General features: G+C 40.4%; 1 protein-coding gene across 3 annotated transcripts in view; it reads left to right on the plus strand.

Annotated features, from left to right (window-relative positions):
• Positions 1 to 15,106, plus strand: part of LOC138744465 (cGMP-dependent protein kinase 1-like) — a 592,254-nt gene that overhangs the window by 102,065 nt on the left and 475,083 nt on the right. The gene's annotated exons all lie outside the window — the stretch shown is intronic.

A 15,106-nucleotide genomic window follows, 5' to 3' on the forward strand; every position in this document is an offset into this window, starting at 1 on the left:
TACCCCCCACTCCCCATCCTTCCTCTTAATTGGTCTGGAACCCTGCCGCCAGACCCTTTGACAGACTGGTTGAGCCTGGGTGCTGATTGGAGCTGCGGGGCGGGTCTTGTGTAAATGAGTGACTGAGGTGAGTGTCAGCGGAGGATGGTGATTGTCTCCCCCTCTCCCACCCCCTGCGGCCATCATCTTGTCTTTGCCCCTGGAAACAAATGGAATTAAAGGTAAAAAGTAATTTAAAGAAAAACAGTAAGAAAAACAGTAATTTTCAATCTTGCATAGAGGAAGGGGTTTGGGAATTTCTTTCTTTGTCATTTACTATTTTAGCGTCTTGATTGAGTTTTGGAACGTACTTATGAACATTATCATAACATTTTTCTCTGATCTTGAGGCATACTTCATAATTGCATTGTTCAATTTTTTTTTATATCATAAATTATTAATTAAAAAATGTGGGGGGGAAAAACCCAGATAGATCCATGTCATTTGTTCCATGGATGCCCTTGGCCTTTCCACAAAATGTTGCTGTCAAGAAAGACAGGAAGGCAACTGGGGCTGTAGAAATGAAAAGCTAGTCATTGAAAAATTATCCAAGTTATGAAAAGCACAGGGTCCCAGATGGGCTATTTAAATATAGAGCATAATTGGGGCGTTTAAAGTAAGGAGCACAAGTGTCGTCTTTTTTTTAAAAGTCCAAAACTCAGGTTAAACAGTGATCGCAAATGGGGATTCAAAACATTGAAGAAACAGAGTTGTGTTGAAAATGGAGAATGCAACTGGGATATTTGAATTCATGGAGTCATGGAATCCATAAAATGTGGTTTATTTGAAGTGCAGAACAAAATCTAGGGCATTGAGGAAACACTGCAGGTTTATTTAAATAGTGTGTGCAATTGGTGGACTTAAAACAAGAAACACAATTGTTGAAGATAAGAAATGCAAATGATTTCTGAAAATACAGAATGCAAATGAGATATTTAATGGCATAAAAAATGTCAACAAAAAAAAAGATGTGTCTAAAAAGAGTTAAAGTAATGTTATTCTTGTACAAGAGGGAAACAAAAGTTATTGGAAATTTCAATTAATTTGTGAGATAGGGAATTGAGGAAAATAAACAAGCACAAGAATTGTGCTTTCAATTAGGAAAGCTGTTCAACCCAGGCTGTTACTGAGGGTGAAAATTATTCCTCGGACTAATTATCAGAGGAGCTTTAAGTAAGGTTGCTATTTTTGGAGTTGAATTGAGGGAATATGAAACAAAGCACTTTTGGCAGCCTGAACAGCAGCAGGGGCTTGAATTTACATTTTCCTTCCTCTAGGTTGGAACTCCGAGTTCTTTGATTGCTAAAAGCTCTGGCCTCATTTAGGGAATTATAAAAGCAGGTATAAAATCTGCTGAAATAAGGTCAGCTGGTAACTGTATCATTACACACGCAAAAAGGGCACCACTGACAATGGCCTAAATCCAATCGATTTACCCAAAATTAAATTTATCAGGTTAAAATCTGAGGGACAATTTTAATCCTACTCACCCATAGAACATTACAGCACAGAAAGAGGCCCTTCTAGTCTTTGCTGAACTATTTTTCTGCCTAGTCCCACTGTTTAGCACCTAGTCCAAAGCCCTCCAGACCTCTCCCATCCATTTACCTGGCCAAATTCTTCTTAAACGTTAAAATTGAGCCTGCATTCACCAGTTCAGATGGCAGCTCATTCCCTGCTCCCATCATTCTCTGTGTGAAGAAGTTCCCCCTAAACTTTTCCCCTTTCACCCTTTACCTATGGTTTGTATCTTACCTACACTCAGTGGGAAAAGCCTACCTATATTTACTGTGTCTATCTCCCTCATAATTTTCACTACCTCTATCAAATCTCCTTTTATTCTATGCTCCAGGTAATAAAGACCTCATCTGCTAAACTTCCTGCAACTCAGTTCCTGAAGTCCAGGCAACATCCTACTAAATCATCTCTGCTCTCTTTCTATCTTATTGATATCTTTCCTGTGGTTAGGTGACAAAAACTGCAAACAATACTTCAAATATGACCTCACCAATACCTTACACAACTTTACCATAACATGGAAACTCCTATACTCAGTACTTTGATTCTTGAAGGCCAATATATCAAAAGCTCTCTTTACAGACCTATCTATTCTGTGGTGCCACTTTCAAGGATTGTGTATCTTTATTCCAAGATCCTTCTATTCTACCGCCCTCCTCAATACCCTACCATTTACCATGTATGCCTTTTCTTGGTTTGTCCTTCCAAAATCCAACACCTCACATTTGTCTGCATTAAATTCTATTTGTCATTTTTCAGCCCATTTTTCCTGCTGGTTCAGATCCCTCTGCAACCTATGAAAACCATCTTTGCTGACAACAACATCTCCAATCTTAGTGCCATCTGCAAAATTGCTGATCCAATTAACCACATTATCATCCAGATCAATGATATACATTACAGACTACAATACTCCCAGCACCAATCCCTTAGGTACACCAATAGCCCTCTAGTCTGAGAAGCAATCATCCGTTGCCATTTTCTGGCTTCTCTTCTCCAGCCATTGTTGAAACCAGTTTAATACTTCACCATGAACACTGACCACCTGAACCTTCCTGAATAATCTCCCATGTGGGACCTTGTCAAAGACTTTACTAAAGTTGACGTAGACAAGTGTAACCATGTAACCCAGATGAACAGCAAGCACCCATCGATAAAATGGTCCTGGTTAATAATTCACTGTTGTTAACTCCTCTCCCAAGGTACGTGGCAGAACCGTTTATCTGAAACCAGCACAACCCTTCTCTTAAGTAGACAAAGAAGCAAAACTTCATCCAACTTTGGACGACCATCTTGCCGTTGACCTGAGCAGAGCTGCTGATGTTCGCATCTGAGTACATTCTTATAGAAAGCTGGGTTAGGATCAGAGGTGTTTCCAAAGATACTGGTTAATTATGTAATTCCCTTCTTTGTGCTGCCAAAATGAAACAAATAATTCTTGGGTCCTGCATTAAAAAGAGGTTTCCCGGTCTGGAATTCACCTATTCGCAATTCTGAATGTGCACCCTTCCAAAGCCCCTCTGTTAATAACAGATAAGGTTCCTTCTTTCAGGGAAAAGCTGCCATCTTCGTATCCACTAACAGTCAGCACTGAAAGGGAAGGTGGTGACGAGCAGGGCAATCACAGGCCTTCAAAACGGAGAAGAGTTAGAGAGTCATACAGAGTGGACAAAGGCCCTTTGCCCCAACCTGCCCATGCCGACCAAAATGCACACTAATCCCACCTGCCTGCTTTGGCCCATTTCCCTGTAAACCTATTCTATCCATGTACGTGGTCTAAATGCTACCTCCTCATCAAACTAAATTTTAAAAACATTTTGTCTATTGGTCACAACCATTTGTTGGATTGCATCCACACTAACAAAGCATCAGTGGAACAAGGAACCGTGATTTCTCAAGTGGCCCTAAAGTGCACTTCTTGTCAAACATGCAAGGAAGTTGGTCCCTGCTTATAGACAGCTATCACATGTCACCCTTCCCCCCCCACCCCCAAAATGGACAACTAGTGAGATGCCTTTCAGGTGATTTCTGAGGGCCAGGATATTGAAATTGGTCCTCAGGCCAACTTCTGGAACTTCGGCACGAGGGCAGACCAACCCCCAATATCACATTGAGGGATCGAGGGACTTTTCTTCGAGTAGATTCAGTGAAGTTGGCCAAATGGAGGAGATTTTTGAGAAGAAGAAAAGGGTGAGGCACTTGTTCATTTAGCAGGGCTGCTGCCTTGCAAAGCCACCTGACTTCCTTGGTGGATTTGTATGTTCTCCGCATACTTGCTGGGTATCCTCCAGATGCTCTGCTGCTCTTGCATGTTCTGAAGTCTGACTAGCTCGTGAGTTAATTGGCCACTGTAAATTGCCCCCTTGTGTGGTAGAATCCGGGGAGAGTTGAGAACAACGGGAGATTACAGGGGAAAAAGGAATGGGATTGGTCTGTGATCCAGCATGGGCTGAAATGATCTCTTTAATTGTTGTGAGGAAATGTGGACAAGTATGGATCAGACATTGAAAGAGGAAGTGATAGATTCTGGGAATTAATTGTTAGAATATTAGGCCCTGAGTTAGGGAACTGAGTAAGATTTGATTTAATTAAAATAAAAGATCTTTTGCAATTTGAATCAATATATCATAATGTACTTTTATGATTTCTATTATTTAGGCACAGATCTACTGTGAAGCAAGGTAGATTTTTTAAGTTGTTCAACTATGAAGTGTGACACTGGAGTTGAATAAAAGGGAGCATGTGGAACAAGTGAAATTTCTCCATGTGCTGTAGGTTCTAAACAAAACAGATGGATGGAGATATCAACATCTCAATTAGATCTGTTTACTTTGGGATAGGTGCATTGAGCTTTATAAGGTTGAAATCTTTATCCAATGTTAATGGATGCACTATTGATTGGAACTGAAATTAAGGTGAAGTAAAACCTGTTATTTGGTAATGTGAGTTCTGAGCGTGGCCTTAATAATTAGGTTACATAGAATCACATTGGATTGGCTGTACGTGAGATTCGGTTTTGTTGGAGCACATCTAATCTTCAAATTAGATGTTGCTTAATGACATTCACGTTGCAGGATTAATGGTTGTGGAATTACTGTATGTTTACTGATCAGTAACCGCTTTAATTTCAGTGCTTGGCATGTGCATTGAAAAGCAGGATTTGCAGAGGCTGTGTCCAAAGCTGGAGTGCACTAATTATAACAATATCAAGCATTTAGTTGACAGAAAAATTGGAAAAAAAAAGAAACCAATAGCTTAAATCCAGTTGTGCATGACTGACAGATCACATCCACCCTCACACCTGACCTTCTCCAAATCACAGCTAATCATTCGTTTAACCCATTTTATCTCATTATTTAAATATCTTTCCTCCAGATTCTTCATCTGATTTTCTTATGCAGTCTGAGTCTTAAAATATAGTTGTTGCTTTCCAGGAGATTTATGCCATCGCTTGTCACCAGCTTTCCCGCTTCCCTTTCCATGACCACCACCTCTCTCCTCACCTATGAAAGAACACGCCCAACTTCACTAAACTCCCTCCATAGTTCTCCCTAACTAGATTTGATTTGGTTACTTCCCACTCTACCACTTGAGAATAACTCTCTTCTTTATGATACACAGTATCAGGCACAATATAGTACTTGTGAAGGGATCTTAATGACAACAGTGGGTTGCCTTTTGATTTGTCCTCTATTCAGGTCTTGCAAGTGTGTTTACCATTTTGATACAAATTTCTCACTTGGGAATGGGTAGTAAATGCTGGAGTTAGAAGCACTGCCCATTTGCCCTAAATTCCTAAAGCATATACTGTTTACTGATGGAATGTAAGAAATATAATGACCATATTATGAACATCAATATCCCACAAACTTCAAAGGAAAAGTAACTAGGTACTGATGTTTCTTTCAGGTTACATTTTCCCTGCTCCTGGTACAGTTATTGACAGAATATGATTAACAGAGTCTGGTCTCTGTCTCAAGACTTTGGTGAACCAGTGCGAATTAAAATCCCACTATTTCACAGTGCCTTCGTTGACTAAAAGATTTCTACAAAACTGAGTACATAGCGTTTCTTCTCACATCACCATTTGAGAAGTGAGGGCAATTTCCCTCTGTGCGCTGGTTATGGCAAAACCATCAACAGTTTCTACCCATCAAATATTTGATCATTGACCCTTTCCCTCAATACATCGATTGGCCTTTCAGCAGATGCAGGGACTTGCAATTGAGCTGTTAATAAATTCAACCAATCAGACACCTCCTCTGCCCCAGCCTGACTCCAACATCAGCAAAGCTACGACTCCGTATAGACTTCAGCTCAGACAAAGCCCTCTCCCCTCCATCAACTCCATCTATACCTCCTGCAGCCTTTGACAAGCGGCCAACACATTTGAAGGACTCATCCCACCCCAGCCACACTCTCTTCTCCCTTTTCCTGTCCAGAAGAAGCTTCATGAGTGAGATAATGCCATACAAAATTTAAGGACAGTAGTTTCTTTACTATAGCTATCAGACTCTGAACAAATCTCATCGCCATCATTCAGGTGCCACGCTGTTCGGTGTGGGCGACCATGTCTCTCCATCAGTCACGAGCTCTGACCCTCCGATGCTTGTTGCCTTCCCTATAATCCTTCAGTGAAGGTTCCATCTTTGAGCTGAGACCGCAGTCAATGTTGAGTTCATGATTGTACAAGGGAAAAATACTGAAGTGGTTTCTCATTGCCTTTTTCTGTTGCAGTTGATGAATAACCCTGGCCATTGATCAGCAGGTTCATCTGCCTAACATTTTTAGTTTTACAACCATAAATTCCTATTTGTAGAATCTGCTTGTAAAAACCATCCACCATCTGTAAATCCATGGCTTCACATGATCCTGGCTGGGAGGCTAAACAGGTACTATACCTTGCCCAAGGGTGACCTGTTGGCTATTGTGCAGCACTCTCAAACCTCACGCTGGTAACATAATGTTGCCCTTGCTCTGTAACTGCACTCTGTACTATATTTTGAATTGCTATATGATGTGCAGGTGGACTAGTTAGATTTCACGCTATGCAAACATTCTCACTGTGCATGTGACAATAAGCTTGATCTTGGAATTTGGACTATTTCTTACATTGCCTTTACAGTCACAAAATATCCCAGTTTGTTTCTTAGGAGTATTATCAAACAAAATTTGACAAGCTACCACCATCTTAAGTGAATTAAAATTTATTTTATTATTTGATTACTGTGCATCACTTTGTTTTAATACTTTCTGAAGCATAAAGTCCCTTTGTTTAAAACCATTTATTTAGCAGATTTCTTCAGAAAATGGTGATATCTGCCATGTAGGATCTGCTCCTTTTCAAATCATTGCCTTGGCTTTTTATTTTATAGCTATCTCCTCCTAATCTGTGAACTAATCTCTATTTAATATTCTGAGTCATTTTTCTGCAAGATCTGCAACATTAATCATGAACTTTCTTTGCCTAACTGTCCTTAAGCTCAATTTTCATAAATCCATATCTTGTTATATCAGAAATCTACCACATCGGTTTCTTTGGTGAAAAGATGTTTTTTTTTAGTGGATATTCATTGCCACCATAAATTTTATGACTATTCAATTCAATAAATGTTAGTGATCATATTGTAAACTCAACGATAACCTCAATTCTGCATTCCTGGCTCCCCACATTGAGCTTGCACCAACATATTTTTATCAGGAATCTGTCTTAAAATATTCAAAGACTCTGTTTCTACTGCCCATTGAGAAAGAGAGTACCCCAAACTCTCAATCCTTGGAAAGAAAGAAAAATAGCCTTCATTACTCTTTTAAATGGTGTTTAAATAATAATCTCCCTAATATTGGCACTCCTCAAAGATGTATACTGTTAGGTCTGCTTTGTTCATGAATGAGTGAGACAAACACCAGGCTGAGTCGAAATCAGGGTTCTTTGTTCTTTATTACCGGATTGTAACACTTGCGACTAACAAAGTTAGTCGGAGAATGCATTCTGCCGTTATCAGCAAAATGGTGATTTTTTATACCCTTGGATACATGCTTAGAACATCATCATATCATTACTTGTCCAATGACTAAAACTGTTGCTATCCTTTCCCTGCTAGCTTCCTGCCTCTCAATCCATCAATGTCTCTCTTATCTTGTAAGTACAAGGATGCATTTACATCTTGTTACAGCCCTGTACATTCCCATCTCATGATGTTTTACCTAACAGGAGTACAAGGACACCTCCCCTTCTTGTTACTGCCCTGTACAGGGTAACTCCCTACACATTCCCATCTCATGATGTTTTACCTTACAATACTCTGTCCCCAACTATACACCCTCTGCCCCCATGTCTCCACAGCTAAATACTATTCCAGCTCCATCCTTAAAAGGGCAGGATGGTTGGCGTAGTGGTTATTGCAACACCTTTACAGCACCAATGATTGGGGTTCAAATCCTGCGCTGTCTGTAGGGTATTTTCCCTTCCTGTGTCTATGCGGGTTTTCCCCAGGGGCTCCAGTTTCCTCCCACCTTTCAAAACATATGGGGTGTAGGTTAATTGGGTGTAAATTGGGCAGCATGGACTTGTGAGCCAAAATGGCCTGTTGCTGTGTTGTCTGTCTAAATTTTTAAAAATGAGCTTAAAATTTTTTTTTTAATTTGCTGACGACACCACAAAAGAGGGCCGGGTATCAAGTAATGATGTCAGAATGCAGAAAACAGATTGATGGTGCCAAGACCACAACCTCTCTCTTAATGTCAATAAAATGAGGAGATGATCATTGACCAGGAATGGGAGCTGAGCTCACACTCCTGTCCACAATAATGGTGCTGAAGTCAGAAGAGCAGATAGCTTCAAGTCCTTGGGAATAAATATCTGACCTGACCTGGGACAAGTATGCTCGTGTGACATCAAGACAGCACACCAGCACCTCTAAGTTTCTCAAAAGACCAACAATGTTTGCCAAATTCCCCTTGTCCTTCAGAAACTTCTATATAATGCACCATCAAAAACATACTTTTTGGATGCATTAACTGCTCTGCACAAAGCTACAGAAATTGGTCAATGCAGCTCAGAACATATTGCAAACTTCCCTTCCTTCCATTGACTCCATCTACATCTACATCTCTTGATGCTCAGGAAAGGCAAGCCAACATGCTGAAAGACCCATTGCACCCTGAACACAAGCTCCTCCCTCCCTCCCACTCCCCACCATTGCAGAGAAGGCTTAAGAGTTTGACAGCATGCATCAAACAACTTAAAGACAGTTCATTCGATGTGGCTATCAAACTCCTGAATGAACCCCATATCAATGCTCTCATCCTGCCCTTGCTTGGTGCTAATTGATCTTCCTTTCCATTATAATCCTAGACTCTGTGAATTGTGGTTTTTACATGGCTGTATAAATGTGTATTTTGTGATAAACAAACTTAGATTTTTCCTCAAGACGAAAGATTATCTCCACATCCACCATGTCAAAACCTCTCAGTATATACCATCAATATGGTATATATTTCAATTAAAACCCCTCTCACTCTTCTAAACTCCAGCAGATAAAAGCCTGTCCAACCTTTGCATAAAAATTTTTTCGATTCCAGGCAGTAGGTTAGTAAACCTTATCTGAACTGCTTTTAATGTATCTATGTCCTGCTTTAACTAAGGAGATCAATAATGAAAAGAGTACACCAGATGTGGTCTCACTAAAGCCCAATTATAGATAACAATTCCCGATTAAGGGATCTGGCCCCAGCATTGAATCTCTTCTTTTTCCCATGGATGCTCCTTGACGTGCACTTATTCCTCCTGCACTTTGTGTATTGCTACAGAATCAGCCACACACCTCACCTAGAAACTTTACCATTAGAGTGGTGCCAGCAGTATTTGAGTCATGCATTGAATGAGCATGTCAGGAGCTAAATGTAAAAGACTGGAGTTCAGAGCATGGCCCATTAGCCTGCAGTGAGTTTTGAAGTTGCCCAGTCAGATTTGCCCATGCTACAAAAGTACAGTATTATCTGTTATCTGGAATTCAAGGAACCCACAAAAAAAGCAAAAAATAAATGGGTAAAAAATACAAAAGTTTGAAATCAGCATGACTCACTGTTAGTTCGCCAATCCTGCAACATGCAGTCTCAAGCAACCAGAAAATCAACTTATCCAGCATCTGCCAATCCCCATAGGTGCTAGATACCAGCAGTTTTACTGAACTCCTATAAGTAATAATAAAACCAACAAAATGGCACAATCTCTTCCTGTTCATACTGGAACTGATGCTTGGAGCTGCAGTGAACTGGAATTCTCTGACTGTGTGTTATTCAAATGCTTGGCTCCACCCTCACCTACCCCAATATAAACCTTGGTTTTCCCGCCTTACCTCAGATTCACCTGAGGTCTGCTGTATCCACCAACCATTGATTATAAGCTATTAAAAGTGTGTTTGTACTCCTCTCAAGTCTCTGAGTGGAATCAGTCCTGTTACAGGAGCCTTCAGGTTGCACCTTTGAGAAAGTTATGTGGGTGGGGTAGGAAATGGGCATTGACTCACATGTTGGATGCATTTAGAAACACAAGTAAAACATCAGGCCCACAAAAGTGCCCAGCCCAGTTTCCCACTGGGCCCAATCTCACCTGGGAATGACCACAAACAAAGCACATTTGCACCACTCATGCCAAGAACGTGATGCTATTTCCAGGCTAAGGTTTCTTCATTTCTTTAACTTGGCACCGTGGCCTAAAGGCTGTTCTTCCACCATCAATCCTGTTTCGCTGTGAAGTGAGGAGACCCACTGTTTGCATTTCTCTTCAGCAGGGAACCTAATGTTGTGGGATAAATGAGAAAATCAGAGTGCTGGTGTTGAAGTGTGACTAAAGCTCAAGGGACCCAGAGGACAAGAAGATTCGGTGATTAAGATGTCTGGTACTTGCAAAGATCACCTCATTTAATCTGTAGAACTTTCTAAATATGTTTTTTTTTGTGGAACATTTGGCAGGGGTACAGAGCATGCAGTTACAAAAATGAGGATGTCATTCTCGCCCAGCTGGCCTTCAGATGCTATTGCAAGAGTGCAGAAAAAGGGGAGAAAGATTTCAGTCTGGGGGGGAAAAAAACATGAAAAATATGGGGAAGTCGCAATGGTGTTGACTGCCATCTTCCTCATTCCCCAGAATTAATGTCCAGAGCTGAAAACATTGCCTGACAAGTGCACTTAGATTGTGCCGAGAGCTGCCATCTCTTTTCTCTCAAGTAGTGAGTATTAGCACACTGCTTTAAAATTCAGGTTTAATTGAGGAAAATCACTTAGAATACGTAAAAGTAAGGCAATGTCGAGGGGAATAATGCCTTGAGGAAAGGATTCCTTTTGGCCACTTCATTTCCTTGTACCACAAGCGTGACTTCTACTTATTTGATGCCTTTTATAACAGTGGTTTTCAAACTGCTCTCCTAACTCACATTCTGCCTTAAGTAATCCCTATGCCATCAGTGCTCTGTGATTAGTAAGGGATTGCTTACGGTGGGATGTGAGTGGGAAGAGAAGGATGAAAATTACTACTCTAGACCCAAATGTTACTGAGATATTTTGCTTGAGAAAAACTGACATTAGCCCACTTCCTTTGGAGTCATGAAACCGTGCACATAACGAGTCAATTAGGTACGATTAAAACAGTGGTTTTTTTAGACTTTTTATTTCCAGTTAAAGTGGAATGTGTGTTTAGGGGGACAGTTTGTATTATCACATACAGATTGGATATAATCCACTGATGAATTCAATCAGAAAATAAGATGTGGGTAGTTACGTATGAGTAATGGACACAATATTAGGACAGTTATGTTAGTCTGGACAAATGAGATTGTTGGTCATGAATTATTGCTCTGATTCCCCTTGAAGCTTTCAGTGAGGTATCTTCTGAGTGTTGGATGCCCATCCTCTAGTTCACATAAGCTATTTCAGTATTGAGGTTTTATTGTCTGGTGAAGCTCTGCAGAATCCATGAAGTACATTTATTCAGATTCCGAAGTATGAACCACAGAATGTCAACACTCTCGATATTATCAAGGCAATAATGTGGCTTTTGTTATTCTTACTAACTTGACGTGGCTAATGATATTGGCCTAATGCAGGCATAGGCGGACATGGTTGAGTTGGCCCTGTTTCTGTTCCAGGACTATATGTTAGATTCATCGACAGGCCTCTCTTTCGCTTCTGCCTTAATCAGACTCCCATCTGATTCAAATTGTGGTCATTTCCAAAAATCGGAATTAGTTCCCCTCTCCCTTTCCATTGTTCCTTTGTCCTGTCCTTCACTTTGTCATTATCACACACCATTACTTTCATTTGACTTCATTACTAATTTCCAAGGAGGTGGCAATTTTTCTTCCACTTGTTTTTAGTTCTGCTGCTTCATTTCTACTTATTTGATGCCTACTAATTGGCATCTGACAGACTACAATCAAAAGATTTTTTTTAATCCTTGACCTCACTCACGGTGAGCTTTCATCCATAGGTCGTCACTGCATGGTGAACCTTCAGTGGTCTCAATATGGTCCATCTGCTGCTGACTACAGTTAAACCCCTGGTAACCAGAATTCAAGTAACCAGCAGACAAATCGAGGAAATTAAATTAAAATGTTAAATAATAGGTAAAAAATGCAAGTTTAAAATTGTAAAAGTAAACGTTCTCTAATGTAGCGCGTAAACCTTTGGTGAAAATCAAGCAGATATTCAGCCAATGGAGTGCTTTGGTCGTGTTTTGCTCATAGCAGCTCTTTGAATAAAGTTGTGTTGGAATAAAATTGTGTCGCCAAGAGTGTAGAACTGGTTGATGCCTGTGGGGTAACTCTTAAAGAATTTCCTTATCCCAGCTTATTAAGAGTCAGAGGTTTTATCAGTAAACTTGGGGGAAGGGGACGGTTAATTATCTATTGTTCATCTTTTGAGCAGCTCTAAGGAGGGGGAGGAACCTGCAGATACAATGGTGGTTAAATGTTTTTAATGTGACTGAAAATAAAGTAAAATGCCTTAAGATTCATGTAAGTGAAGTTTGTTCAGTGTAAGTACAGGATAGTATATTTTTGTCTTTTAAACTGTTTATTCTTTATGCAGGTGTATTCATTAGGCATTTTAAGAGTAAGTTTCAAGCAAATATTCTTATCCAACATTGACTAATCCTCATGAATGGTGGATACCAGCGGCTTTATTGTACTTATTATTGAAATCATTCTTCATTATCTTTTTCTGCGCTTTCCAATTTGTGTTATCTTGCAACCCTTATTCTGTACAGCAAACCTTTCACTATCTACCCATTCCCTTCCTAGCATGACTTCCATCTAATTAGAAAAGTCTTTTGAGCCATTGTGGTGATTTAGATTTGGAATTAACCAGAGCATTGGTGATTTTGAGTATAACTTTTCCAAACAGTAATCAAGTTGGAAATACCAGCATCCTTTTGCAATTTCAGGATATTCCAAAGCTCTCTCAAGAGCCCTGCATCAAAATTATATGCACAGGATTGACCCAAGGTGAGTTCCCACGGTCAGACCTCTTCAGGTCCGTTCCTATTAAATGACAACAAAGGAATCTCAGGAACATTGTGAATGTTTGTGTTGGTATAATTGGAAGACAATTTCTAACCTATAGCTTAGGATTTATAAGTTTTCAGCATAAAGCAGGATTTATCTTGAAGGGATGCAGATATCATCATTTAAAAAAATACTGATTTATCTGAGCCTGGGTGTTAAACCAGCATTTGTTGCCCATCTCTAATGCCTTGCTAAGCCATTTCCCAGTGAACCATGTGGTGGGTTAAGAGTCATAAATAGGACAGACTGGGTAAAAATGGCAAGATTCTTTTCCTAAAAGATATCAGTGAGCTTTTTAATTATTTAATGACACTCCTGTAGTTTGGAAATCATCCTCACTCATGATTAAGGTTTGCTTTACAGTAACAAATTATTACACAGAATGCAAATTTACCTGAATATTAAATGCCACAGTTGCCCTGCTTGGTCCTTGGATTACGAGCCCAGTAATTTAACCAGTCCATTACCAGGACCTCATATGGCTTATGCTCCATGGAAAGTATTTGTCATGTTGTGAGCTCTGCCAACTTGTATGATGTTGCTCACAATGGGCATGTTTGAGAAACCCTCCATATTGGATAGGAATTATATGACTGAAATCTGTTGTAGGAGCAGAAATTTTTTTTCAATTTTTTTTGGGGGGGGGTGGGAATCTGAGCACTGCTGACAAGACCACATTGCCTTCCCTCATTCCCCTCAACCTGCATGGATTGCATAACTTTTAAGAATAAACCACAAAAAGCTGACTGGATAAGAATAGATTTCCTGCCTCTGAAGCACATTAGAGAACCAAGTGGATTTTTATGACAATCACATGGGTTTTGTAGTTACTGTTAATAAGGATTTTTGTGTGTATTTGCATTTACAAAATTCTGGATTATTAAGTGAATTAAAATTCCATATATGGCATAATAGGATTTGAACCTGACTCTTTGTCCAGGCTGCTGGACTACTAACCCAGTCCTGGTGCATCACTGCTGGTCGTGGAGTCAGCTAGGTGCAAACGTTCTGGTTGTTCATAATTTGTGCAAGCCTGATATTGTACTAAATGTAATTGGGCAGAGCACTGACAATCAGAGTCAATACTGTCTGGATTACTCTGGACAAAGTCACAGTCCTCAGCAAGTGGCTTTTCAAAAGGTGCAAGCTCGATCACTTTGCCACGGTGAGAAGACAGTGCATGCCACAGGATGTAGGGTGAGTAATTAAATTTTCAGAGTTCCATGCCATCTGTCCCGTCTCCTCCTGAACATGGGCAATGGGCCCTCTGGTTTCCTATTCATCCAGAGCAATTCTCTGACTTGCCAATGTCTTTGGCGCAGCATTCAACACCTTGCAGTTTGATCTTTCCCTGGTTGCATCATTGCTAGCTGTTTCCCACAAGCATTGGCCACAATAATCTTGATGCTGGCTATGTATTAGCAATTTCACATGGGGTTAACCATTTCAACGGCTTAGCAGTTCTTTGCTAGCTCATCCCACCAAATTCCTGCTAGCCTACCTTCCCTATATTTTCAAACAAGCTTCCTAAAGGCCTAATGATCCATCATGGGCACTGACCTCCTGTTCATTGAAGGAACCTCAAAATAACTGCTGACATGACAAAAGACTCTCATCCTCTTGGTCACAAACTCTTCACACTGCCCCCTTCAGGTGGAAGATGCAGAAGCCTGAAGTCCAGTAGTTCTCGGTTTAAGAGCAGTTTCTGACTCACAGCTGTCAGGGTCTTGAAGCTCCCTGTATGACTCTAAGCTCAACTATAAACCACCCCGGGATAACTAATGGATCTGTCTGAACTACTCAAATGTCAGTGAAACAAAAAAGTCTGCAGATGCTTCTTTCTTTGGCTTGGCTTTGCGGACGAAGATTTATGGAGGGGGTAAAAAGTCCACGTCAGCTGCAGGCTCGTTTGTGGCTGACCAGTCCGATGCGGGACAGGCAGACACGATTGCAGCGGCTGCAGGGGAAAATTGGTGGGTTGGGGT

Source organism: Narcine bancroftii, chromosome 10, assembly GCF_036971445.1.
Source record: "Narcine bancroftii isolate sNarBan1 chromosome 10, sNarBan1.hap1, whole genome shotgun sequence".
NCBI classification, from domain to species: domain Eukaryota; kingdom Metazoa; phylum Chordata; class Chondrichthyes; order Torpediniformes; family Narcinidae; genus Narcine; species Narcine bancroftii.